Here is a 25,934-nt window from a genome sequence, read left to right as displayed (position 1 = left end):
TTGAGGGTCCACCTGCCGATGCAGGGGACACGGGTTCGTGCCCCGGTCTGGGAGGATCCCACGTGCCGCGGAGCGGCTGGGCCCGTGAGCCATGGCCGCTGGGCCTGCGCGTCCGGAGCCTGTGCTCCGCAACGGGAGAGCCCGCAACAGTGAGAGGCCCGCGTACCGCAAAAAAAAAAAAAAAGGGGGGGGGAGTTTGGACAAGGTACATGCACTCAGGGAGAATACCATGTGAAGATGAAGGCTAGAGGTTGGAGCAATGCTTCTACAAAACAAGGAGTAGCAAAGGTTACCAGCAAACCATCAGAAGCTAGGGGAGAGGCATGGAATGGTTCTTCTGTTATAGCCCTCAGGGAAAATCAACTTTGCCAAGACCTTAATCTCAGATTTTTAGCCTCCAGAACTGTGAGACAATACATTTCTGTTGTTAAAGCCACTCAGTTTGTGGTACTTCGTTATGGCAGCCCTAGCAAATATAGCACATTACACCCAATTGTTCTACCCTAAATAGTCATAAGTAATGTGGAGAAGAAGAGACTAAAGGTAGTTAATGTAAGGTTCTTCAATACTTATTCCACTAATATAGAGATTTATTTGGACTAACATTATTTTCTTAAAATACAAAAACTTCTTTTAAAGGCTATGATCATCAGTTATTTGTACCTTATAGCATATTATATTTTCCAAAGATGGTCACAATATCTCCCAGCCCACATAGCTCTTCGAGAACCTTGCCATTTCTCCACTGAGGAGTAAGTTTAATTCCTCCTTGAATCCAGGTGGGTTTGTGACTCACTTGTAAGCCATGGAATGTGGCAGAAGAGATGCTGCGTGACTTCTGAGGCCATGTCATGAAATTTGATGTGGCTGCTGTCTTGGAAGCAGAAATACTTGCACTGGAGCAGTTTTAATTGTCCTCAGCCTGCCATGTTGTGAGGAGGAAGCACAAACCAGTTCTTTTGAAGAGAGCACATAGAGAGGCCACGAGACTGTATGAAGAAAGAGAGAGATACCCAGCAATACTGCAGCTCCTCTAGCCCCTCTGCTGTTCCAGCTCCAGCCGCTATCTGATTGCAGCCACATGAGGGATCCCAGACCAGAATCTCCCCACCAAGCCCTCCCTGAATTCCTGACCACAGAAACTGGGGAAGGTAATAAAATAATTGTGGTTGATTTAAGTCGCTGAGCTTTGGGGTGATTTATTATGCCGTTAATGGGCATGCCTTAATGTGCTACTCTGATAATCCAATTTCTTGACTTTTTTTTTTTTTTGCGGTACGCGGGCCTCTCACTGTTGTGGCCTCTCCCGTTGCGGAGCACAGGCTCCAGACGCGCAGGCTCAGCGTCCATGGCTCACGGGCCCAGCCGCTCTGCGGCATGTGGGATCTTCCCGGACCGGGGCACGAACCCGTGTCCCCTGCATCGGCAGGCGGACTCTCAACCGCTGAGCCACCAGGGAAGCCCAAATTTCTTGACTTTTAAACTAACTGTTCCAGAATTTAATTTTCTTTAGAAAAGGGTGGGAAGCACAGGAGAAAATATGATCTGGTAACCTAGAAACATCTACTTTGCAGATTTCCCCAGAATCTGGTGGGCCATTTTGTGTGCCCCCGAAGCCAGCAATGTCGCTGTCCTTGGCATTCTGCCCCTTCGTTACTTTAGAACGTAAATGTGAAGGAGGTACCGTAGGCTCTGAAACCACCGGTCACACTAAATGTTTATGTAAATCAGTAAATTCCTGATTGGAGAGCCCTTTTTTCTCTCTATTCCCAGAGGTGTCCTAATTATGCAAAATTGTGCCATCAGTTGCCTTGGACACAAACTAGTTTGTTATCACTGCCAGAGTCTCGCATGTTGAATTTTCCAACGTTTGAAGACTTCTATTTTCAGTCAGAACCTGGCACTAATTCTAATGATTCTTACTTCATTTGCGATGGGGGTGAGAGGCCTGGGGTGGTGAAGATGTTTGCACTTTGAATAGTCCCCTGCCCTTGGCATCTTCCTAATAAGAGGTCCCTCCTGTCGTCAGCACTGACAGAGCTCTGCTCAATTAATGAAGGACCATTTCCCCCAGTCTTTTCCTTCCTTTCAGAAAAAGCCTGAATCCCTTTGACACCTTCATGTTCCAAATACTCCCTATCAGCCTGTGGCTTGTTTTCTATGGTGTCTTTGATTAAGGCCTTCTTTTATCTGGGCATTTGAATAATAATCCCCTCCGCCTCTCTTTTGTTATCTGAGTTCTTGCTCCGATGCTTCTGGTCTCCAAGACAGCCCTCAGCCATCACTGCCAGGGATTACGATGCTTGTGAAATCCACCCTTGTGCTGCAAATGCCTTGCAAGGGTGTCCTTTGAAAACATTGACTTCTTTTCCTTTTTCGGCCCTGAAACAGTACTTACTGGGAGACAGTCATTCAGAAAAAAAAAAAAAAAAAAGAACAAAAGAACATGACTATTAGTTTAGAATCTTTGCAGACGATAGTCAAGGGGCAGCAAAGAAACTGAAAAGAAAATGCTTCATAATCCCTTATTTGTGACTCCCAAGTGGTAGCTCTAAAAGTGACTTCTGCAAGCAGGCATCTGCTTCTGCCATCACTTAATCAGATAATCATAGGGCTGGGAGAGCCCTTAATCCACCCTTCTGCATTAGCCAGGGCCTGCAAGGCTTTCTGAGGATGGTTCCAGAATCTTCAAGTGCTGTCCTCACACCTACACTGGGAAAAGTAAAAACACTTGGGGAGAGGAGACATCTACTCCTCCTTGGAACAGAGGCAGAAAGACATAATTTTTGTCACCCAGTCCTCTTTTCTTCCTGAACAATCTATGGATGGATATCAACCCTAGTCCTCTAATACCATATATTGTTATCATTATCCTCATTTCACCTATGGGGAAACTAAGGTTCAAAGAGTTTAAATTACCGGCTATGAAGTGAGAGAACTAGGATAGGGTGACCAACCATCCCAGTCTGCACAGGACTAGGGGGTTTTCTGGGACATGGGACTCTCAGTGCTAAAACCAGGACAGTTCTGGGAAAACCAGGAAGCTTGTTCACCCTAGGTTTGAACCAGGTCTCCAAAACCTTTCCTTTGAACGCTGGTACCACACTGAATCATCCTCAGCCTGAGATCTGGCCCTGGGACAGATGGGGCATCCATTGGCAGCACCATGACGAATGCAGAGTTCATTGCCCTCTGGGTCAGAGAACAAAGTCAGGGGTGTGAGCTTTGGGAGATCAACTCAGGACAGCAGGCCCTCTTGCAGGCTCCTCAGAACAATTGGAAAGATGAATCCGGGAGCTGACTCTCCAGAGAGGTGAAAACCAGACACAAGGGTGCACTCCACTGTTTATGCAATGTGTCACATCACAAGACATTTTACAGGAGACCTCAAATCACTGCCCACTGCACTGCCAGGGCCTCATTACAGAGACCTCAGAGAAGGTCACAGAGGAGTCAGTGTTTTGCTGAAATGCATAGAGCAGAACTGCACTGAATTAGTTAACAAAATCAGACCACAGCATATTTTTGACAAAAGCAGAAATGAAGACCTTCAGACATTTTTTTCAGAGATGATCTACACTCCCTTCCCTCCTTCTTTCCCCACCTTTCCTGGGGTTTTCTCTCTCTCTCTCTCTCTCTTTTTAAAATAAATTTATTTATTTATTTATTTTTGGTTGCACTGGGTCTTTGTTGCTGTGCGGGCTTTCACTAATTGTGGCAAGTGGGGGCTACTCTTCGTTGTGGTGCACGGGCTTCTCATTGCAGTGGCTTCTCTTTGTTGTGGAGCACAGGCTCTAGGCACGCGGGCTTCAGTAGCTGTGGCTCACGGGCTCTAGAGAGCAGGCTCAGTAGTTGTGGTGCACGGGCTTAGTTGCTCCGTGGCATGTGGGATCTTCCCGGACCAGGGCTCGAACCCATGTCCCCTGCGTTGGCAGGTGGATTGTAAACCACTGCGCCACCAGGGAAGCCCAGGTCTATAGCTTCTAATGAAAACTCTTCTCTCCCTTCAGCTGATTCACAATTTTAGCCCAAATTATTTTCAACCCTTTCTTTCTCCACTATATAAAGCATGCAAATTGTTTTGTTCTGTCTTCAAACTTTATATATTTTTATTAGCTCAGTCCTCCTTTCTTCTTCCTCTGTTCCCAAGTAAAATCATTCACAGAAGTCAAGTGTCTTAAACAAACAGAGCTCAGAGCTGGGGGGACCCATGGGGAAGAGGTGGGGCTGCTCTTCGTCTCCTGCCTGGGGCTCTGTGAGTCGCTGTTAGAAGCGGCTGTAAAGATCCCCCCGTGCAACAGTCAGAACAAGGACTGTGTCTGGCTTTGACACCCAGTCAGGCGAGTTTTTACCTAAGGATTTTGTTTTTTTCACTCCTGCTCCCCACCCGCTGCTTTCTAAAAGCACAGGGCCCATCCCTGAAGTTTCAGTAGTGGGTGTGGTGACACTCTTTCCTCACCCGTGTGTTAGGGGATTACAAGCAGGCCGAGGTGGCCCCGACCTGCAACATCCTTCAATTATTCATGGAAGAGGAAGCCTCTCAGGTGAGGATCCACCGTCCCCCCACCACCCTGCCCCGCCCCTTGAGAATGGCACACACTGCTTCTCTTGCAGCTCCTGCCAGCGGCGTTCAGTCCTAGGGCTGAGGGAGTCATGGGCGAAGCCAGTCATCCACGGGTGAAGAGAGATGCCTCCCTCCACCCTCCTTCCACAGACGTGGGGGAGGCTCCACATTACCAAGGGCCTTCCCCTCCTCTAACCATTAGCATGAATGGGATTTCAAAGGAAAACAATGCTCATGCCCTCCCGGTTCATTAGACTCTGGGTGAAACGAAATGCAATGAGAAGAAAAGTCAGCATGGGCCACACCAGAGGGAACCGCCTGGCCCAGGCCCACTCATTCATGGGCGCTGCTTATAGGCTGCAGCATCTTAACCCCCAGTCATCAGCTTACTCAGGACTCCATGAGGACAACAGATGGATTAGGTAAGATGATGGAATCCACACTTAGAATGAAATACCCGCAGTTCACCGAGTGGATGACCTAATCATCACTGGGTATACAACAAACTACAACGAATACAGAGTGTGATTATGTCATAACTTCCAGTCCCTCTTCACCAGGGAACTTGTGAAACCCACTGCCGGGAGTAGCCAGTGGAAACGCCTCCAACCCAGGCCAACTGGCGTCTTTTTCCAGATCCAGATTCTCTGTCGTCTCCTGATTCTCTTCTACTTCCCACACTGTTCTGCATCCCAGCCAGGCTGGACCAGGAAGGGCACTCTGGGAGTCAGAACTCCCACACCATCTGTAGAGAATTCTCAGTCTCTCTGTCTGCAAGTTCACACCTGGTGGGGCAGAACTTTCAGCAAGTATGCTTCTATATTCTGGTTACCCCTTTTCCCCATTTGCTTCTGTACAAGTCACATTTTGACCCTTGGGAGGTTTGTATCCTTCACAGTGAATTTTCTTAAACGCCTTTGGTAGTTTTCTGTCCCTCAAGGAATGGCTTTTCTCTCTCTGCACTACTGCTTGGTTCCATATGTTCCATATTCATAATGTGGCTCTCTGCACTTCAGGGATCTCTAGCTTTGGGCAAGAAGAGAACAGCTGTCCAGATATCACTGCCTTCTATGTGGCTCTACCAATCACCTCTGTTTGCTGTAGCACTTGGGGGTTTTAGGTTTAAATATTTTGTGCCCATCGTGTGTGGGCTCCACAAAGAAGACTAAGGAAAATCTGGCACCCTGTTTTAAGTATTAGCAGTAGCTACTAATTATTGATCATGTACTATGTTCTAGACACTATGCTAAGATAATTTACCTATATTATGTATAGTCCTTACAGCAAACCTGTGAGATAAGCGTCATTATTCCCATTTTACAGCTGGGGAAACTGAGTCTAAGAGAAGTTATACAACGTTCCCTGGATCACATGGATGGTAAATGGCAGGGGTGGGGCTTGAATCCAAGTCTAAATGATTCAGAAGCCCATATTCTTTCCTTTCCGCCATTCTTCCAGTCACTCAGCAAAAACTTATTTTTTTTTTTTTTACCAACCCCCAGACATTGCTATTTCCTTGTGGAGCGTAACATCTAGCTCACCTCATCCTTCATCCTAATTCTCTTGATTGTGACAACCGAGAAGAGAATTCCTGAAGCTTACCACAAGGAAAAGGTCTAGAACAGCGAAGAGAAGAAAGTACCTATCTGCAGGTATTAATTGGAAGTTTGTTAACCACCAGGAGAAAAAGAACTATGTGAGAATTACTGTATCAATCATATATTTCTAGTGCACACATCCCAGGCAGTAGCTGGAGCTCTGAGGCAGAGACAGATGCAAACATGTAGGATTATGTTATCCACCGAAATATAATAGACAAGAGGAGGAGCAGGAAAATGAACCTTAAACCCCTATAGCCTGTTTTGCAATCTTTTATAATTAGTTGCAGTATTAGACTTGACGTTTCTAAAAAGTCAACAGCATCCTCAATCCCATTTGACACAGGAGAAGAGGAGAGGCTGATAGATGGTGTGCTATTCCTTGGATATGCAGAAAATCAGTGGTCATATAAAGACCTCACATCTAAACCTATAGAAAAAAATCACTGTGGCCAGCTACTTCCCTTATTTGTGGGTTGATGAAATAGTTTGTGGGTTTTTTTGCCGTATGCGGGCCTCTCACTGTTGTGGCCTCTCCCGTTGCGGAGCACAGGCTCCGGACGCGCAGGTTCAGTGGCCATGGCTCACGGGCCCAGCCGCTCCGTGGCATGTGGGATCTTCCCGGACCGGGGCACGATCCCGTGTCCCCTGCATCGGCAGGCGGACTCCCAACCACTGCGCCACCAGGGAAACCCGATGAAATAGTTTTAATTTTGCTGAGAGCCAAAGCGTTTTCTCACTCAAAAAAAAAAAAAAAAATGCACACAGAAATTGAGAACTGATATTGTGAAACCCAATTTTTGAGACCTGGATTGGTGCCTAAGCACTAAAGCTGTTTAGGTTATCATACTTTAAAGGATTTCTTGGATTGGCAGAACTGTTGGTAGCACTGCTCAACTACCTCCCTATTAACTGAACCCTGATTTTGTTTAGATATCAGGGAAATTTGTCTGGGGAATGTGGAGCCTTCTCCTGGGCCCATGAGATGAACCTTGATCAGTGTGATTCATTTCCTCTTTGCAGTTGATGGATTTAGCCAATGTGGTGGTCACTTGATCCACTTCTCAGTAAGGAGACATAACTGGAAAACTGTTACTGTCTTCTGGATAGATTTTCCTCTCTAACAAAGAGAGATACTAAGGAGAAGGCCCACATCCCTTCCTACCTGTCTTTGAATGTTCCTGTTTCAGGATGTAATGTACTGAGCTACTGCAGCAACCTTGCCACCATGAGGAGAGGCAACACTGCCACACTGGGGGCTACAAAATGAAAGATAGAAAAAGCCTGGGTTCTTGGTGACCTCATTACACCACTGGACAACCTGAAACCACATACCTGCAGAGTTCTTAATTGATGTAAAACTGCTCTATGGTTTTAGCCACTTTTAGTTTCATATCCATGATACATGGATAAAGAGAAACAGCTTGAAGCCAATGCATTATACAAGAGCAAAAAAAATGTGTCTGAAGCAAGATGAGACTCTGCTGATGTCAGACCATCTGTCTGTTGGTTTGCACAGCCTTCAAAGGAATTTAGAAACTGAGCAAATAGCACATATTTATTGAGCAAACCCTTACTATGTGCCATACACTGTGCTGGGTGCTGGGGTTACAAGAGTGGACAAGTAGGCAAGGTCATTAAGGTCATGGAAATCACATTCTGGGAGACCGATGATAAACAGGTAAGCACAGAAGAATAGGTGAAAACATTCTTAGGCAACTTTCAAAATATTTCTTCAAATCAGTCCTGAGTATAAACCTAGACTCTGGAACCAGATAGATCTGGATTCAAATTCTACCCTTTGCTGTGACCTTGGGAAAGTCATTTAATTTTTCTGAGTATCAGTTCCCTCATCTGTAAAACTAACTCATAGGGTTGTGAGGATTAAATAAGCAAACTCTGTAAAGTGTTTTACACAGAACCTGGCGCGTAGTCAGTTTCTCTAGATTCTAGATCACCATTATCATCGTCATCCTCACCGTCATTGTCATAATAATTTGTGCCAGGCACTGTGGGTGTCAAAAGATGAACAAGACATGGACCCTGCATTCAGGAAGTCTGGGAGGCAAGAATCCAGATTTGGAAGTCAAAGTTAGGCAATGAATTAGGCAGAAACAAAAGAATTCCTCTGGTAACCAGGGTTGGGGTAGGCTAAGACCCCTGTCTCTGCTTTTCTCCCACACATGTTTTATAACCATTATTCCCTTTTCCAAGAGAGAAAGAAATATTCTGAATGATTGCTGCTGTTCTTTCACATACAGCTGCTGTTCCCAAGAGAATCAAGTGGGCCTTTTCTAGCTCCAGTGAAGTGAAAAATATAGGATGTGTATATCTGAGTGGCACTTAGCGGTTTGTGCTGTGTACCAGCAAACACACATAGATACTCCCATAAATGATCTCACCAAACCCTCTCTCTCTTCCTTCATCCTCTTAAAATCAAACCCACCTAATGTGTTTAGTGTCGTGCAATTGACTGTTGACTGCTGTATCTAGCTGTAAAATCCAGATAAACACTGACTAACTGGGTCCCCACGCCCACACACATACCCTCACCCTTAGGAACACTTCCTTTGATGGTCATACAAGCCACTGAACACTTACCCTGAGAGTGCATCTTCCCACAGCCTTGCTCACACACTGGCTTTTTATTTGAGCTCTCTTGGGGAATCTTGCAACTCTCAGATAGGAATTTCATTAACAAAGGAAGGGGAGGGGCAATTGGGAGGAAAGTCCAGATGCAGAGGGAAAGAAATTAAAATTGCTTTCTAAGGGGACCTAAAATTGTATCATGCTAGCCTGATCCTCCCTTATAACTATCACTTGTACGTTCTGTGCCTGGAAAAAAAAAAAAAAAACACAACTTTTCATTGATTGGGCAGTTGTCCAGGCTCTTAGCTTGGCATCCAGCCCGCAGAGCTGTGAAATCAACCTCACCAAGCCTACGCTTTGAAATGAGGCAACATCTAACTGGAAGCCCACTCAAAATAAGGAGCACAGCACAAGGGTCCAGGGTCTGGTGTTTCTTCCTTCTCTTAGCCGCACATCTTTCATCCGATCTTGCTGAAGAGATCTACTCGGCTAAGAAAGAGATCAGGGACAAGAAGCAGTGCCGAGAAAGTTCCATGAGACGCTCAGAACTCCCCACCTGAATACTAAACCTGAATAACCAGGAGAGATGGAACTCTCAGGTGTTCTCCTCCTGCCCATGCTGCAGGTTTTTCAGGTCCCCGCTTAAGTGTGCACTCACAGGCATAAACAAACGTGCTACCCACAGCCTGCGTCAGCCAGCCTAGCTATTTAAGCAGGCTGGCTTCAGCCAATTTAGCTTCCAAATCCAGGGCTTGCCATTGCCACCTCCACGTAAGTAACTTTCAGAGGTTTGTTTTCATGCAGGGGAATGAACTTATATAGAGACTGGACTGAAATGCTGTCATTACCATGTTTGCTATTCTGATGGGAAAAGGTAGAGGTGAAAGGGAGAATGGAAGTTAAGAGCCGGCCCCAAGCAGGGAGCCAGAGAATGCTGTGGGGTGTGAGGCATCAGAAGCTTGAGAACCTGCGTGGGGTGGAGGTGGATTTGGAGCTGGGGGGAGTCCGTGTTGGCCTTTGGGCCAGCAGGTGAGATGTCTTTCTTGCTCTCTCCTATCTGAAAGACACAGTGAAACCAGCGCTTATATGACTGTGCCAGATGCATAAGAATTTCTGTCATTTAGAAGTCGATATTGCGATTCTACTTCTTACTGTAAAATCAGACATAGTATCATTTTAAAATATTTTTTGACCCAAAAGGAGTCAAAACTCCCAGAAGGGGAGGTGTCTCTGGATTGATTAGAGGTGGCTCGACTGAATTTGCAGTGCTATTTGTTGTTACGTCTGGTTCTCATAACGCTTAACAGTTACAACAATGAAAACATTGGTCTTGTTTAAGGTGAAAAGGAATCCCATGCTCTGGGGTTTTGAGGAAATATAGGTTTGTGATATTTGAGCACCAGGTAACCAGTTCAGTTGTTAAGTAAAGTGGAATAAGAATTAAAGGCGCAACACACCACAAAGCTTAGGTGAGAACATCTAAAAGGTAAGAGGAATGCAAAAAATTCCCAGGTAGCCCTGACAATCAACAGGGCCCTGGAGTGTATTTAGTGAGTAGGGTTAAGCATAGCCAGAGCCTAGAGAACAAAACAAAGGTACTGGGGACTGAGGAAGGAAAGAGTTGGGGGAGCAGATAGTAGAAGGTTTATAATTAGATATCATATTCATAAAATGCATGTAGGACTAGAATAAGGAATAAAGCATGGTATGAATTCTATAGTTCCTCCCTTTGGGTTAAGAATCTGGGGAAATCCAAGAGCTCTTCCCAGGTTGCTCCCCTGCCCCCTGCCCACAACACTCATGTTGATGCTCATTTTCTGGACTCCTAGCAGTCCGTGTTGCTAAATGAAGACCTCTGGTTTAAACAAATGCATTATGTTTTAACTGAGCTGAAACTGCTGACTAGGAAGCTACAGAGAAGTAGTGGGGAGTTGAGACCATTAACACAGGAGGCACCTCTTGCCACCACACTGAAGCTCAGTTTTAAGGTCATAAAGGTCTGATTTCCATTAAGCAAATAATGATTAAGGGGCTTCTCTGAGCAAAGATAAATTGGGGGCCAGGAGGAAGAGAAAAGAAATAAAAGGTGGCTCTTGTTCTTAAAGAGCTTGAAATCTCAAGTACAAGGACATCAGTAATAAGAAGCCAGGCAAAAAAATAGTACATACTGTATGGTATAAAATGATAGAAAATGCAAACTAATCTATAGTAACAGCAAGCAGGTCAGTGGTTACCTAGGGAAGGGGAGCCAGAGAAGAGGGTTATATGGATTAGGAGGGTTTGGGGGTGATGGGTATGTTCACGACCATGATTGGGCAACCATTTCTCGTATGTGAAAATTTATCAGAGTGTACACTTTAAACGTGCAGTATTAGATGCCAATTATACTCAACAGGCAATACTTTAACAATCCATCTTTTTTAAACAATTAAAAGCATTTCTAAGAATTCACCTATGCAAGAGACTGAAAATGAGTACTTTTGGAAAAAAAATCCATTCAAAAAATAAAGTGGAGGACCAGACCGTCAGGATTGTGGACTTTTATAGAATTGGAAGGGTCCCAGAGATCATCTAATGCAGTGATTGCACACCTGGAGAACTGTTTTTAAAAATACCTGGGACTGAGCTCAGCCCCAACTAATTAAATAAGAACGCCTGGGTGGGTGGCCCCCCGGCACTGCTTTTTAAAGCTCCCCAGGTGATTCTAATGTGCAGCTGAGGGTGAGAACCGGTGACAGCCAAACCCCTCACTTGACACAGAGAGAGGGCACACACGACCACACAACCCCCGACCACCCTGTCCCAGGGCCCAGGGAGGACAGCAACAGGACCTCAGAGGACGAGAGATCCCCAAGACCATTACTTCTAGGTCCTCAACACCACATTTCCAACTCTAGCTAGGATAGGGTATCCGGCTCATTTCCAGCAAATCCTGAGAACCCAGACATGCTCCCGGCAGCAGGCGGGAGGAATTAGAGCCCCAAAGGTACATTATATAAGGATTGTGCTAACGTGTGAGAAGGGATGTTTCAAAACTTAAAGCTTCGGGTTTCCCTGGTGGTGCAGTGGTTGAGAGTCCGCCTGCCGATGCAGGGGACATGGGTTCGTGCCCCGGTCCGGGAAGATCCCACATGCCGCGGAGCGGCTGGGCCCGTGAGCGCAACGGGAGAGGCCACAACAGTGAGAGACCCGCGTACTGCAAAAAACAAAACAAAAAAACCCGAAAGCTTCCTTTTGTTTCCTACATAATATCTGGTCTAAGCCAGAAGATTATAATCGTTGAAAAGAACCGCAGCGGACACACCAGGCGCCCTGCTCCGGGGGACAGCCAGGTGGTTCTTTGCGGAGCCAGCCCGGGTTCTCAGCACTGGGATGGGTTGATTCAGCACCACAAGGTTTTTTCATCGTGATTTCCGGGTCAGCACAGGCAGAAGCGTGAGTGGAGTGAGGTTTGTGGTTTCTGTTCTTCCTGAGTGTCCCTCACCTTGGCACCATGTGCCCCTGCAGGGGTAGCTGTAGGGCTGCCCCTGGGGCCACAGCGCCTCACCTGCTCTGCCTGGGCCAGCTGGTCATGTTTCAAGTGACTTCCCATCTCTCCTCCAAGTCCGATAATTTCTAGTGTCTCATCCCCTTAGGGCTTTTCTTACCCAGCTCTGAAAAAATAATTAAAGTTATAATAGGGCTTCCCTGGTGGCGCAGTGGTTGAGAGTCTGCCAGCCGATGCAGGGGATGCGGGTTCGTGCCCCGGTCCGCGAAGATCCCACATGCCGCGGAGCGGCTGGGCCCGTGAGCCATGGCCGCTGAGCCTGCGCATCCGGAGCCTGTGCTCCGCAACGGGAGAGGCCACAACGGTGAGAGGCCCGCGTACCGCAAAAAAAAAAATAATAAAGTTATAATAGACAATAATTGTTTAATGAGTTATGTCCCTCCCTGGTATATTACATAGGTTCCAGCAAGATAATGTGTATCTGGGAGTTCTTTGAAATGTTATATAAATATCATTACCATTTGGAGTAATCAGGCAAATCAAAGTCTTAGGCAAAATTTATAATCCCTACTGGTCAGAATCCCAAGCAGCTTGCTGGGGGAAAGTATACCAGAATTGGAAGTTTTCAATAGAAATCCTCAAATCACATCCCATAGGGAACTCCCTGCACACTGTGGGCCCTGAGAGATTTCTTTTTCTGCATCGGTCTATTCTTTGTTAAATGCATTCGTCCTCATCGGAGATGGCTGCATTTCATGTATCTTTCTGAGAAATGGAAAGTCACATTAAGGTTACTACAGTAGAGATAAAAGTCAATACATTCTGCTCACAGGGCTTTATAAATAGTACCTGCTTCCTTCTCCAGGGCAGAAGGCTGGCACTGGCAGAACAGCTTGCCCAGGCTTCATGACAAGGGGCTTCTTTCCTTGAGGACCCAGTCCTGCAGCTTGGGTCCCCTTAGTTCCTGTGACTCCGACGGCCCTTTCTTCCATACAGAAAGCTCAGATTGCTGCAGCTCTTGTTGGCAAGTGGCAGCTGTACTAGGTAGGTCCAGCCTCTGAAGAGGGATGTGGTCAGGGGTGCACTTAGCCTCCCTCTGGGGAAGTAGAGTCTGCAGGCTGCGGGGAGCCAGGTGGCACAGAGACCTCATTGGTGAGAACAGCAGTGAGGAGGGGAAGGGGAAAGTGAGCATTATCCTGGGTCCCAAGGATATGGGGACCCAAGTTTTGGGGGAAAGGATTAGGCTGTTGCCACCAGGGTGACACCCCAAAATTGGTTTAATGCTGCTGTTCGGAAGCCAAATGTTCCTTCTTCTTGCCATTCAGAGTTTCACCAAAAAAAAATTATTTTTTAATGAGTAAATTAAAAAAGTTTTGTTTTGCACTGCTGATGAAATAGGGTTGTAAAACAGCGACAGAATTTCTGCCTTCTTTGGATGACTTTTTTTAAAACATTTTCCCCTAATCTTTGTTTCCAAATTCTCTTAATGTGGAATGGCTTATTTCCCTTGGGCACATTTTTTTAAGATTGTGTCATGACCTAACACGGATTAGTTTTTTGATGTTGTTGATGGCTTCCTCCAACTTTAAAAAAGCCAGGTGAACAGGGCTATGCAATGATGAAATTGTTAGAATGTGGCCCGTGGCCCAGAGCGATTTATGAAGTACTAACCTGCCTGTTAAAAACCAACACCTGAGGAGGGACTTCCCTGGCAGTCCAGCAGTTAAGACTCCACGATGCCACTGCAGGGGGTGAGGGTTCGATCCCTGGTCGGGGAACTAAGATCCCTCATGCCACGTGGTGAAGCCAAAAAAAAAAACAACCAAAAAACCCAACACCTGAGCATCCCAAGGCAGCCCCTGGATCACCCCATCCTGTCCACAGGCCTCGGGCCAGTGGAGAACAGGCTTGAGGCTGCAAATAAAAGGGGCTGTCCTGACACAGGGGCTGTCTGCATCTGCCCCCTTCCTGGCCCTGGCTCCCTTGGCCTCCCCTGCCTTTCATGTGACCTTGATGTGGATTTGGCATTCCATTGCTGTTGATTCTGAACACAGGTGGGGTTTGGGATGTATGAGTGCCTGACCAAGCAGGTGCAGGTCAGGCTGTCCTTTTTAATTGCTGGGAAAATGCCTTCATTGATCTTTAGGTGATATGGTGAACACTCTTCCACAGAACTCCAGTATAGGCAGGTCTTGGCAGTGTAGACAGGTCTACAGTCCCATGTAGACAGCCTAGCCTGGGAAGCAGAGTAGGGGTCTGGTGGTCAGGAACCCAGTCCTATTTTCAGCTCTACTTCAGCTATAATGGAATTTTAAAGCAGGAGGTAAAAGGCGAAAACATCACTTGTCCCAGTGGATTATTAATAGTGGCCCCTTTCATTCTCAACAATTCCTGGCCATGAGCAATATACTCTATGGTAACTTGTGAATACAGTATATGAAGGTACAAGAGAGTAAAGAGAGTTGCCCTGTATCTTAGGATTAGTTGGAGGCTGAGCTGACTCTGAGCCCAGACCTCCCCATGCCTCATTCTGGCCTCTCTGCCGAGTCACTCACTCCCGCTGTGACTCAGGTTCCCTGTGGGAAGCACTGTATCCGTCCTGCCCAGACAGAGAGCTGTTTATTTATATTGGCTCACTAAAAAGAAGTTCAGTATGAATGCTGGGCGTTCAAGGAATCGTTAATCACAAGGTCAGCTGACTCTGATGTTTGCTTTAGGCTCTTGTTAGCTTATGGCCATGTTTAGGTCATGATAGAAGCTCTTCTGAAAGTAGGGAAGTTAACTGTTACCCACCCTCATATAATTTCTTGTAATTTAATTCTGGTGGTTTTGATAAAATGTGACCAAACATAAAAATCCTCTCAGATCTTTCATGAATGAACTATTCTATCTTTACATGTTAAAACAAAAACAAAGTCATAAACAACATAAGGCAGACATTGATCAGCTCTAACCTCTTAGAGTACAGTGGGCAGAAAACTAATGGTGGTCATTCCAGCCATTAGATCTAGATGGATCATGATGGAAATTTCCTGTAATTCTTAAGAGCATGACAGATCTGCTTAGATAGTCTAGTCTTTGTTGATGTCTTTTCATTTCCTTCCTGTGAGGTTTCTCCCTTAGGAAATTTACATAAACAATTTTCCCTAGGGCTTATATTCCCTGCCTCCTTTCCGGATTTCTAGTCTATTGGTTCAGGAGTAGAATCTGTTTTATAAAAATCTTTAATTCAATAATTTATGCCCAGAAATGTCTATCACTTTATTGTGTATTCTTCACACTCTTTGTGGATAGTATTGGGTTGGCCAAAAAGTTCATTTGGGTTTTTCTATACGATCTTATGGAAAACCCCAAATGAACTTTTTGGCTGGCCCCAATAGACTAGCATCGTTTGGAAATGACTAAAACTGAAGTTTTTGAAGCAGGAGTGAAGAAAGAGGGAGGCCTCTTCTGCCTTCATTAGCATGGTACCCGGTTCAGGGGTCCACAATTTAAAAGGGAGGAGAGTCCTTGGAACTAGCTAAAAAGAGCTCCTAGATGACGAAATAATTTTTTCAAAGTCTATAAAGAGTGGCAAAAGGACCTGGTGTTATTTAAATTGGATAAGAGAAGGCTAGAAAGCCATTTGATGATGGTGTTGAAAAGCGTGGAGTACTGTCATGGAGAACAATGACCAGCTATTCACCTTGCCCTTCGGGGAAGAAACCAAGCCCAGGGATTGGTGTAGGCTGCAGCATGAAGGGTATTAGGTGAGCCATGAATTATTCCCTCATTATGCAAAAAATACACTGGAAAGAATTACACAGACAAGCTCTGAAAGATGGGGCAGTCCAACAGTGTTCTAATTTCAAGTCCTAATTCACGTTCTAATTTCATTTCTAATTCAAGTCCTTTTTTTGGTCTTTAGGCTCACGTTGAGTTAACACATTCCTGAATTCATAGTGCACACAAGACCCTTCTTAGGTTTTACATCTCATTCTATTTCTTCTGTTCTCCCACTCTCCTTCTTTCTTGCTCTCTCTTTTAACTCAACACCATATTTTCATGGTCTACCTACATTGCTGATTATATTTCTAATGTTTCCAATGCATTACTTCTAACTCCATATATATAGTAACTTTGCTACTTATATACACTATCGGCTTATCTAATCCTCTAGTGTTGGGCATTTCTTCTGCCTCCAGTTCTCACCAATGATGCCATAATGAATACACTCGCACGTATACTCAACCACCCTTTAGATCTGGTTGGTGGGAGACAGGGGAAGGGAGAGGTGTGGGCTAGATGGCCTATGCTTTCTTTAAGCAATATGGAATATTGAACTGTCCATAAGAAATGGAGATGCATGACATCATAAGTTCTAGTCTAGTATTTCAAACATTTAGGAGCTTCTCTGTGTTCCTTTACTAAGACTTTAAAAAGTGACCAAAATAATTTTCTGGAACTTAAAGAGTGTGATCCTCAGCAATCTCTCCTTCTCAATGTCATCTTCTTAAACTTGGCTGGTCAGTTTTAGAAGCATTTAATTTCTCCGTATTGGTGACTGATTACTGGACAAAGCAAATGAAATGTTCTAAGAAATCTTTTTAGGCATAAGTTTGATGAAGTTTCTACAATGTTTTGCTACACTAATGGTTGCAAAACCGAATGTTATTAATTGCCCAACATTATATCCTGAATCACTGGGAAAGCTGGATTAGAACCTTAATAATGGTATTTTGTATCTATATACTGTTTATAATTTATAACGCTATTCATAAACTTAATCCATCTCACTGAATCCTACTACAACCCTGTGGGACAGGTGGAGTAGGATTACAGCTTCAGTTATAGACGAAGAAATGGAGATTCAAAGCAATTAAGTGAGTTGTCCACAGTCACTTGGGGATTTAAGTGCTACTGCTGGAAGGAGAGTGTGGGTCTTTTGAGGCTCCATCCAGCCTCTTTCTGCAACATTATGTCTGATGCTCAGAGAAAGGATCTACTGTAGGTTCAGAGCTAGCTTTCTGGTGTTATCTGTCCTTTTCAATTATTTTGTGATGTTAATGATTAGGCTAGAGCAGCACACCCTCTGTTTATCCCATTAGTTGAACACCTGTTCATAAAAACCACTCAATGGGGGAAAAAATAAGGTCCATACAACTGAGTATCATGGCAACAAGCAGCATGCATGGCTGGACTTTGGCATAACTTGGAGCTCTACAAAGAACCAGGTGTGTGTTGTTTTATCCATTACTTAAAGTACAGTCATAAAATAAGAATGGTAGTTGGACCATAAAAAATAATAATTGATTCAAGTGTATTTGTGCAAAGAGAGAATTCCATTCTATCAGAGTCTTTTCTGCAAATGCACAAACAACCCGAGGAAGTTATGCCGGCTTGCAATGGGCAGGTTTCAAAGGCCTATGAGTGGGCGCCCTAAACATCTACCGATCATGCATGTGCCATCCCATGAAGGTCCCCAACTACTGTTCATTACTCGGTAATTAGGGTTCAGGCAAAAATATTGTAGAACCCAGAATACATTTTCAAAAACAATAAATCATGATGACATGTCCCCAGAATTACAAATGAACAGCCCTTTTCAGAGTCAGGCACTGGAATGAGAACATTTTCAGAAAGAAACTAATTTTTTAACATTCTAAAGTGACTGAATTGTCATAGAGAAATATGACAATTCTACTTGATTCTCAATTATCTATGTGTGGCTTATAGGGACTAAATTTTTAAAATATCAGACTGATTTCCATCATCAGCATTTAAGTTTTTGAGCATCCCTCCTTTTCTATGCAACAAACACACACACCTCCCTAATGACTTTTAATATAATTAATGGTCTACTAAATAAAACATAATTAGGAGGCTAAATGGGTCACACAAAAATTAATAACATACTCTAAAACATAAAAAGAATATTTATCTGCCATTTTGACTTATTTGTGCCATTTTTCTTCTTCACAAACTCTTTAGAAAGTTGATCTTTTTGTTACTTGCATCTAGGTTTAGCAGTGCAAATTTCCCTTTATGTTTAATGGTTTTCTTTAGAAATATTGAGACACCACCCCCCCACCAATAACAGAACTCTGTCTAATTTCTTGGTGTATTAGGGAATCAGAGATTTTCAAAGAGGAGAGCTGATGATTCAATTTACTTCACAAGTCTCATGCTTCCTGTGTTATCTGGTTTGAAAAGCCCTGGCTCTGCACCATGGAAATCTCTAGCGCAAGCCAGTTTTGTTCCTTTGTTTATATTTGATCATAGGACCAAACTCTGTTTGATATGTAATGGGTATTCACACTTACTAAGCATTAGCACAACTATACTAACAATACCCAAAGCAGGCAGAAGCCCAAGCATTATTCACCCTACCAGATAAATTTCTGTTCTATGTATTGAAACTGCAATAAAAATGAAAGGTCAGGAAGTTTGAAGCTATGGTATGTCCTCTTATCTTTAACCACAGAGCTGCAACAAGTATGCTTTCTTAAGAGCAAAAAGCAGTCTCCTGTTCATTACTTTGGATAGGTGTATGTGGTTCTGTCCTCTAAGATCCTAGTAGACCTGCATCTTACTAACAGCAGCTCAGGTGCCTAAATTCAACAGGTGCATTTTTACTCTCCCACACCTAAGTGAAACATTTAACCTTTTACATATAATAAGGGGACCAGATATCTAGGTTTGCCTGGGACATTTCTGATGTAGGCCTGTTGTTCTGGTGTAATTATTCACAGCACCCCTTTTACACTTAAGTGTCCTCACTTAAGTGATGACAAATTATATGTCATGCTAATTTAACAGATAGGCTGAATATTAAAAAGCACCTTGGTTCAAAATATTTCATGGGCCCCTCAGTTGTTCTTTGAAGTGGAAACTAGGCACAAAGTGTTCAGCAAATCAGAGACATAGGCTAAAAGAGGCCACTATACTCCCCTTGCTCAGGTCAATGACATCAGTAAACTGTTGATGAAGAATAACATGATGATTTGAAACCCAGACCATTCTGATCATCAGAATATTAAAAGAGAAATGATCTCAGAAGTCATGTGGCCCAATAGCTTCACTTTTCTGGCTGAAGAAATAATCATAACACTTCTAGAAATGTGTATGTTATTTTACAGTTTTCTAAATTGTTTCATGAGAATAATAATCTCACTGGTTCACAACTGGAGTAAATAGGCAAGGAAGAAAGTTTTTAGTCACATTTTACAGAGAAGAAAACTAAGCTGCAAATAAGTAAAAAACAAACAAACCATGGATTGGTTCAAGATGGCGGAGTAGAAGGACATGCTCTCGCTCCGTCTTTTGAGAACACCGGAATCACAACTAACTACTGACAACAATCATCGACAGAAAGACACTGGAACTCACCAAAAAAGATAACCCCACATGCAAAGACAAAGGAGAAGCCACAATGAGACGGTAGGAGGGGCACTATCATAATAAAATCAAATCCCATAACTGCTGGGTGGGTGACTCACACACTGGAGAACACTTATACCACACAGGTCCACCCATTGGAGTGAAGGTTCTGAGCCCCCCTCAGGCTTCCCAACCTGGGGGTCTGGCAACAGGAGGAGGAATTCCTAGAGAACTAGACTTTGAAAGCTAGCAGGATTTGATAGCAGGACTTTGGCAGGACTGGGGGAAACAGAGATTCCACTCTTGGAGGGCACACGCAAAGCAGTGTGCACACTGGTACCCAGGGGAAGGAGCAGTGACCCCATAGGAGACTGAACCAGACCTACCTGCTAGTGTTGGAGGGTCTCCTGCAGAGGCAGGGGGCAGCTGTGGCTCACCGTGGGGACAAGGACACTGGCAGCAGAAGTTCTGGGAAGTACTCCTTGGCATGAGCCCTCCCAGAGTTCGCCATTAGCCCCACCAAAGAGCCCGGGTAGGCTCCAGTGTTGGGTTGCCTCAGGTCAAACAACCAACAGGGAGGGAACCCAGCCCCACCCATCAGCAGACAAGCACATTAAAGTTTCACGGAGCTCTGCCCACCAGAGCAACAACCAGCTCTATCCAGCACCAGTTTCCTCCCATCAGGAAACTTCCACAAACCTCTTAGATAGCCTCATCCAACCAGAAGGCAGACAGCAAGAAGCAAGAACTACAATCCTGCTGCCTGTGGAACAAAAAACACATTCACAGAAAGATAGACAAGATGAAAAGGCAGAGGGCTATGTACCAGATGAAGGAACAAGATAAAACCCCACAAAAACAACTAAATGAAGTAGAGATAGGCAATCTTCCAGAAAAAGAATTCAGAATAATGATAGTGAAGATGATCTAGGACCTCGGGAAAAGAATGGAGGCAAAGATCGAGAAGATGCAAGAAATGTTTAACAAAGATCTAGAAGAATTAAAGAACAAACAAACAGAGATGAACAATACAATAACTGAAATGAAAAATACACTAGAAGGAATCAGTAGCACAATAACTGAGGCAGAAGAACGGATAAGTGACCTGGAAGACAGAATGGTGGAATTCACTGCTGTGGAACAGAATAAATAAAAAAACAATGAAAAGAAATGAAGACAGCCTAAGAGACCTCTGGGACAACATTAAATGCAACAACATTCACATTACACTGGTCCCAGAAGGAGAAGAGAGAGAGAAAGGACCTGAGAAAGTATTTGAAGCGATTATAGTCAAAAACTTCCCTAACATGGGAAAGGAAATAGCCACCCAACTCCAGGAAGCGCAGAGAGTCCCATACAGGATAAATCCAAGGAGAAACACACTGAGACACATAGTAAGCAAATTGGCAAAAATTAAAGACAAAGAAAAATTATTAAAAACAGCAAGGGAAAAATGACAAATAACATACAAGGGAACTCCCATAAGGTTAACAGCTGATTTCCCAGCAGAAACTCTACAACCCAGAAGGGAGTGGCATGATATACTTAAAGTGATGAAAGGGAACACCCTACAACCAAGATTACTCTACCCAACAAGGATCTCATTCAGATTGGAGGGAGAAATCAAAAGCTTTACAGACAAGCAAAAGCTAAGAGAGTTCAGCACCACCAAACCAGCTCTACAACAAATGCTAAAGGAACTTGTGTAAGTGGGAAACACAAGAGAAGAAAAGGACCTACAAAAACCAACCCAAAACAATTAAGAAAATGGTAACAGGAACGTACATATCAATAATTACGTGAATGGATTAAATGCTCCAACTAAGAGACACAGGCTTGCTGAATGGATACAAAAACAAGACCCATATATATGCTGTCTACAAGAGACCCACTTCAGACCTAGGGACACATACAAACTGAGAGTGAGGGGATGGAAAAAGATTTTCCATGCAAATGGAAATCAAAAGAAAGCTGGAGTAGCAATACTCATATCAGATACAATAGACTTTAAAATAAAGAAGGTTACAAGAGACAAGGAAGGACACTATGTAATGATCAAGGGATCAATCCAAGAAGAAGATATAACAATTATAAATATATATGCACCCAACATAGGAACACCTCAATACATAAGGCAAATACTAACAGCCATAAAAGAGGAAATTGACAGTAACACAATAATAATGGCAGACATTAACATCTCACTTACACCAATGGACAGATGATCCAGACAGAAAATTAATAAGGAAACAGAAGCTTTAAATGACACAATAGACCAGATAGATTTGATTGATATTTACAGGTCATTCCATCCCAAAACAGCAGATTACACTTTCTTCTCAAGTGCGCACAGAACATTCTCCAGGATAGATCACATCTTGGGTCACAAATCAAGCCTCAGTAAATTTAAGAAAACTGAAATCATATCAAGCAACTTTTCTGACCACAACGTTATGAGATTAGAAATCAATTACAGGGAAAATAATGTAAAAAACACAAACACATGGAGGCTAAAAAATACATTACTAAATAACCAAGAGATCACTGAAGAAATCAAAGAGGAAATCAAAAAATACCTAGAGACAAATGACAATGAAAACACAATGATCCAAAACCTATGGGATGCAGCAAAAGCAGTTCTAAGAGGGAAGTTTATAGTTATACAAGCCTACCTCAAGAAACAAGAAAAATCTCAAACAATCTAACATTACACCTAAACGAACTAGAGAAGGAAGAACACAGAAAACCCAAAGTTAGCAGAAGGAAAGAAATCATAAAGATCAGAGCAGAAATAAATGATATTTATGAAATGAAATCATAACGATCAGAGCAGAAATAAATGAAATAAATCATAAAGATCAGAGCAGAAATAAGTAAATCATGCCACAAAGAAAACAATAGCAAAGATCAATAAAACTAAAAGCTGGTTCTTTGAGAAGATAAACAAAATTGATAAGCCTTTAGCCAGACTCATCAAGAAAAGAGGGAGAGGACTCAAATCAATAAAATTAGAAATGAAAAAGGAGAAGTTACAACAGACACCACAGAAATACAAAGCATCCTAAGAGACTACTACAAGTAACTCTATGCCAATAAAATGGACAAACTGGAAGAAATGGACAAATTCTTAGAAAGGTATAACCTTCCAAGACTGAACCAGGAAGAAATAGAAAATACGAACAGACCAATCACAAGTAATGAAATTGAAACTGTGATTAAAAATCTTCCAACAAGCAAAAGTCCAGGACCAGATGGCTTCACAGGTGAATTCTATCAAACATTTAGAGAAGAGTTAACACCCAGCCTTCTCAAACTCTTCCAAAAAATTGCAGAGGAAGGAACACTCCCAAACTCATTCTATGAGGCCACAATCACACTGACAGCAAAATCAGACAAAGATACTACAATAAAAAGAAAATTACAGACCAATATCACTGATTAATATAGATGCAAAAATCCTCAACAAAATACTAGCAAACAGAATCCAACAACACATTAAAAGGATCATACACCATGATCAAGTGGGGTTTATCCCAGGGATGCAAGGATTCTTCAATATACGCAAATCAATCAATGTGATACACCATATTAACAAATTGAAGGAGAAAAACCATATGATAATCTCAACAGATGCAGAAAAAGCTTTTGACAAAATTCAACACCCATTTATGATAAAAACTCTCCAGAAAGTGGGCATAGAGGGAACCTACCTCAACATAATAAAGGCCATATACGACAAACCCACAGCAAACATCATTCTCAATGGTGAAAAACTGAAAGCATTTCCTCTAAGATCAGAACAAGACAAGGATGTCCACTCTCACCACTATTATTCAACATAGTTTTGGAAGTCCTAGCCACAGCAATCAGAGAAGAAAAAGAAATAAAAGTAATACAAATTGGAAAACAAGAAGTAAACCTGTCACTGTTTGCAGATGACATGATACTTTACATAGCGAATGGTAAAGATGCCACCAGAAAACTACTAGAGCTAATCATTGAATTCGGTGAAGTTGCAGGGTACAAAATTAATGCACAATAATCTCTTGCATTCCTATACACTAATGATGAAAAATCTGAAAGAGAAATTAAGGAAACACTCCCATTTACCATTGCAACAAAAAGAATAAAATACCTAGGAATAAACCCACCTAGGTATGCAGAAAACCTGTATGCAGAAAACTATAAGACACTGATGAAAGAAATTAAAGATGATACCAACAGATGGAGAGATATACCATGTTCTTGGATTGGAAGAATCAATATTGTGAAAATGACTATACTACCCAGAGCAATCTACAGATTCAGTGCAATCCCTATCAAATTACCAATGGCATTTTTTACAAAACTAGGACAAAAAAATCTTAAAATTTAGATGGAGACACAAAAGACCCCAAATAGCCAACGCAGTCTTGAGGGAAAAAAACGGAGCTGGAAGAATCAGACTCCCTGACTTCAGACTATACTACAAAGGTACAGTAATAAGACAGTATGGTACTGGCACAAAAACAGAGATATAGATCAATGCAACAGGATAGAAAGCCCAGAGATAAACTCATGCACCTATTGTCAACTAATCTATGACAAAGGAGGCAAGGATATACAATGGAGAAAAGACAGTCTCTTCAATAAGTGGTGCTGGGAAAACTGGACAGCTACATGTAAAAGAATGAAATTAGAACACTCCCTAACACCAATACACAAAAATAAACTCAAAATGGATTAGAGACCTAAATGTAAGACCAGGCATTGTAAAACTCTTAGAGGAAAACAGAGGAAGTACACTCTTTGACATAAATCACAGCAAGATATTTTTTGATCCTCCTCCTTGAGTAATGGAAATAAAAACAAAAATAAACAAATGGGACCTAATGAAACTTCAAAGCTTTTGCACAGCAAAGGAAACCATAAACAAGACCAAAAGACAACCCTCAGAATGGGGGAAAATATTTGCAAATGAATCATAGGACAAAGGATTAATCTCCAAAATATATAAACAGCTCATGCAGCTCAATATTAAAATAAACAAACAACCCAATCCCAAAATGGGCCGAAGACCTAGACATTTCTCCAAAGAAGACATACAGATGGCCAAGAAGCACCTGAAAAGCTGCTCAACATCACTAACTATTAGAGAAATGCAAATCAAACTACAATGAGGGATCATTTCACACCAGTTAGAATGGGCATCGTCAGAAAATCTACAAACAACAATGGCTGGAGAGGGTGTGGAGAAAAGGGAACCCTCTTGCACTGTTGGTGGGAATGTAAATTGATACAGCCACTATGGAGAACAGTATGGAGGTTCCTTAAAGAACTAAAAATAGAATTACCGTATGACCCAGCAATCCCAGTACTGGGCATATACCCAGAGAAAACCATAATTCAAAAAGACACATGCACCCCAATGTTCATTGCAGCACTATTTACAATAGCAAGGACATGGAAGCAACCTAAATGCCCATCAACAGATGAGTGGATAAAGAAGTCATGGTACATATATACAATGGAATATTACTCAGCCATAAAAAGGAACGAAACTGGGTCAGTTGTAGAGACGTGGATGCATCTAGAGACTGTCATACAGAGTGAAGTAAGTCAGAAGGAGAAAAAGAAATGTCGTTTTTTTTTTTGCGGTACGCGGGCCTCTCACTGTTGTGGCCTCTCCCGTTGTGGAGCACAGGCTCCGGATGCGCAGGCTCAGCGGCCATGGCTCACGGGCCCAGACGCTCCACGGCATGTGGGATGTTCCTGAACCGGGGCACGAACCCGTGTCTCCTGTATCGGCAGGCGGACTCTCAACCACTGCGCCACCAGGGAAGCCCACAAATGTCGTATATTAACGCATATATGTGGAACCTAGAAAATGGTACAGATGAACCAGTTTGCAGAGCAGAAATTGAGACACAGGAGTAGAGAAGAAACGTATGTACACCAAGGGGGGAAAGCGGCGGGGTGGTGGTGGTGGTGGTGTGATGAATTGGGAGATTGGGATTGACATATATACACTGATGTGTATAAAATGGATGACTGAGAAGAAAAAATAAGTAAATAAAAAATAAACATAGGGCTTCCCTGGTGACACAGTGGTTGAGAGTCTGCCTGCCGATGCAGGGGACATGGGTTCGTGCCCCGGTCCGGGAAGATCCCACATGCCGCGGAGCGGCTGGGCCCGTGAGCCATGGCCGCTGAGCCTGTGCATCCGGAGCCTGTGCTCCGCAACGGGAGAGGCCACAACAGTGAGAGGCCCGCGTACCGCAAAAATAAATAAATAAATAAAGTAGGCATTTACAGTTAGAAAAACAAAACAAACAAACAAACCAAAAAAAACTACCTC

At 43.2% G+C, this 25,934-nt stretch overlaps 1 protein-coding gene across 6 annotated transcripts in view; it reads left to right on the top strand.

Annotated features, from left to right (window-relative positions):
• The first annotated feature begins 9,421 nt into the window (after positions 1–9,421).
• HOPX (HOP homeobox) overlaps positions 9,422–25,934 on the top strand; it is a 58,774-nt gene continuing 42,261 nt past the window's right edge. The window contains exons 1-2 of one of the 6 annotated variants that reach the window (XM_089911964.1): positions 9,460–9,522; positions 12,432–13,282. The gene's annotated coding sequence lies outside the window, so the exon portion shown is untranslated. The other 5 variants (XM_089911968.1, XM_089911962.1, XM_022563547.3 and 2 more) reach the window with 5 other exon arrangements.

Source organism: Delphinapterus leucas, chromosome 5 (genome assembly GCF_059928025.1).
Source record: "Delphinapterus leucas isolate spDelLeu-1000000601 "Yukka" chromosome 5, BTC_Dleu_Yukka2, whole genome shotgun sequence".
NCBI classification, from domain to species: Eukaryota; Metazoa; Chordata; class Mammalia; order Artiodactyla; family Monodontidae; genus Delphinapterus; species Delphinapterus leucas.
The sequence above is the reverse complement of the archived record's forward strand: the minus strand, read 5'-3'. Positions and strand labels throughout refer to the sequence as shown.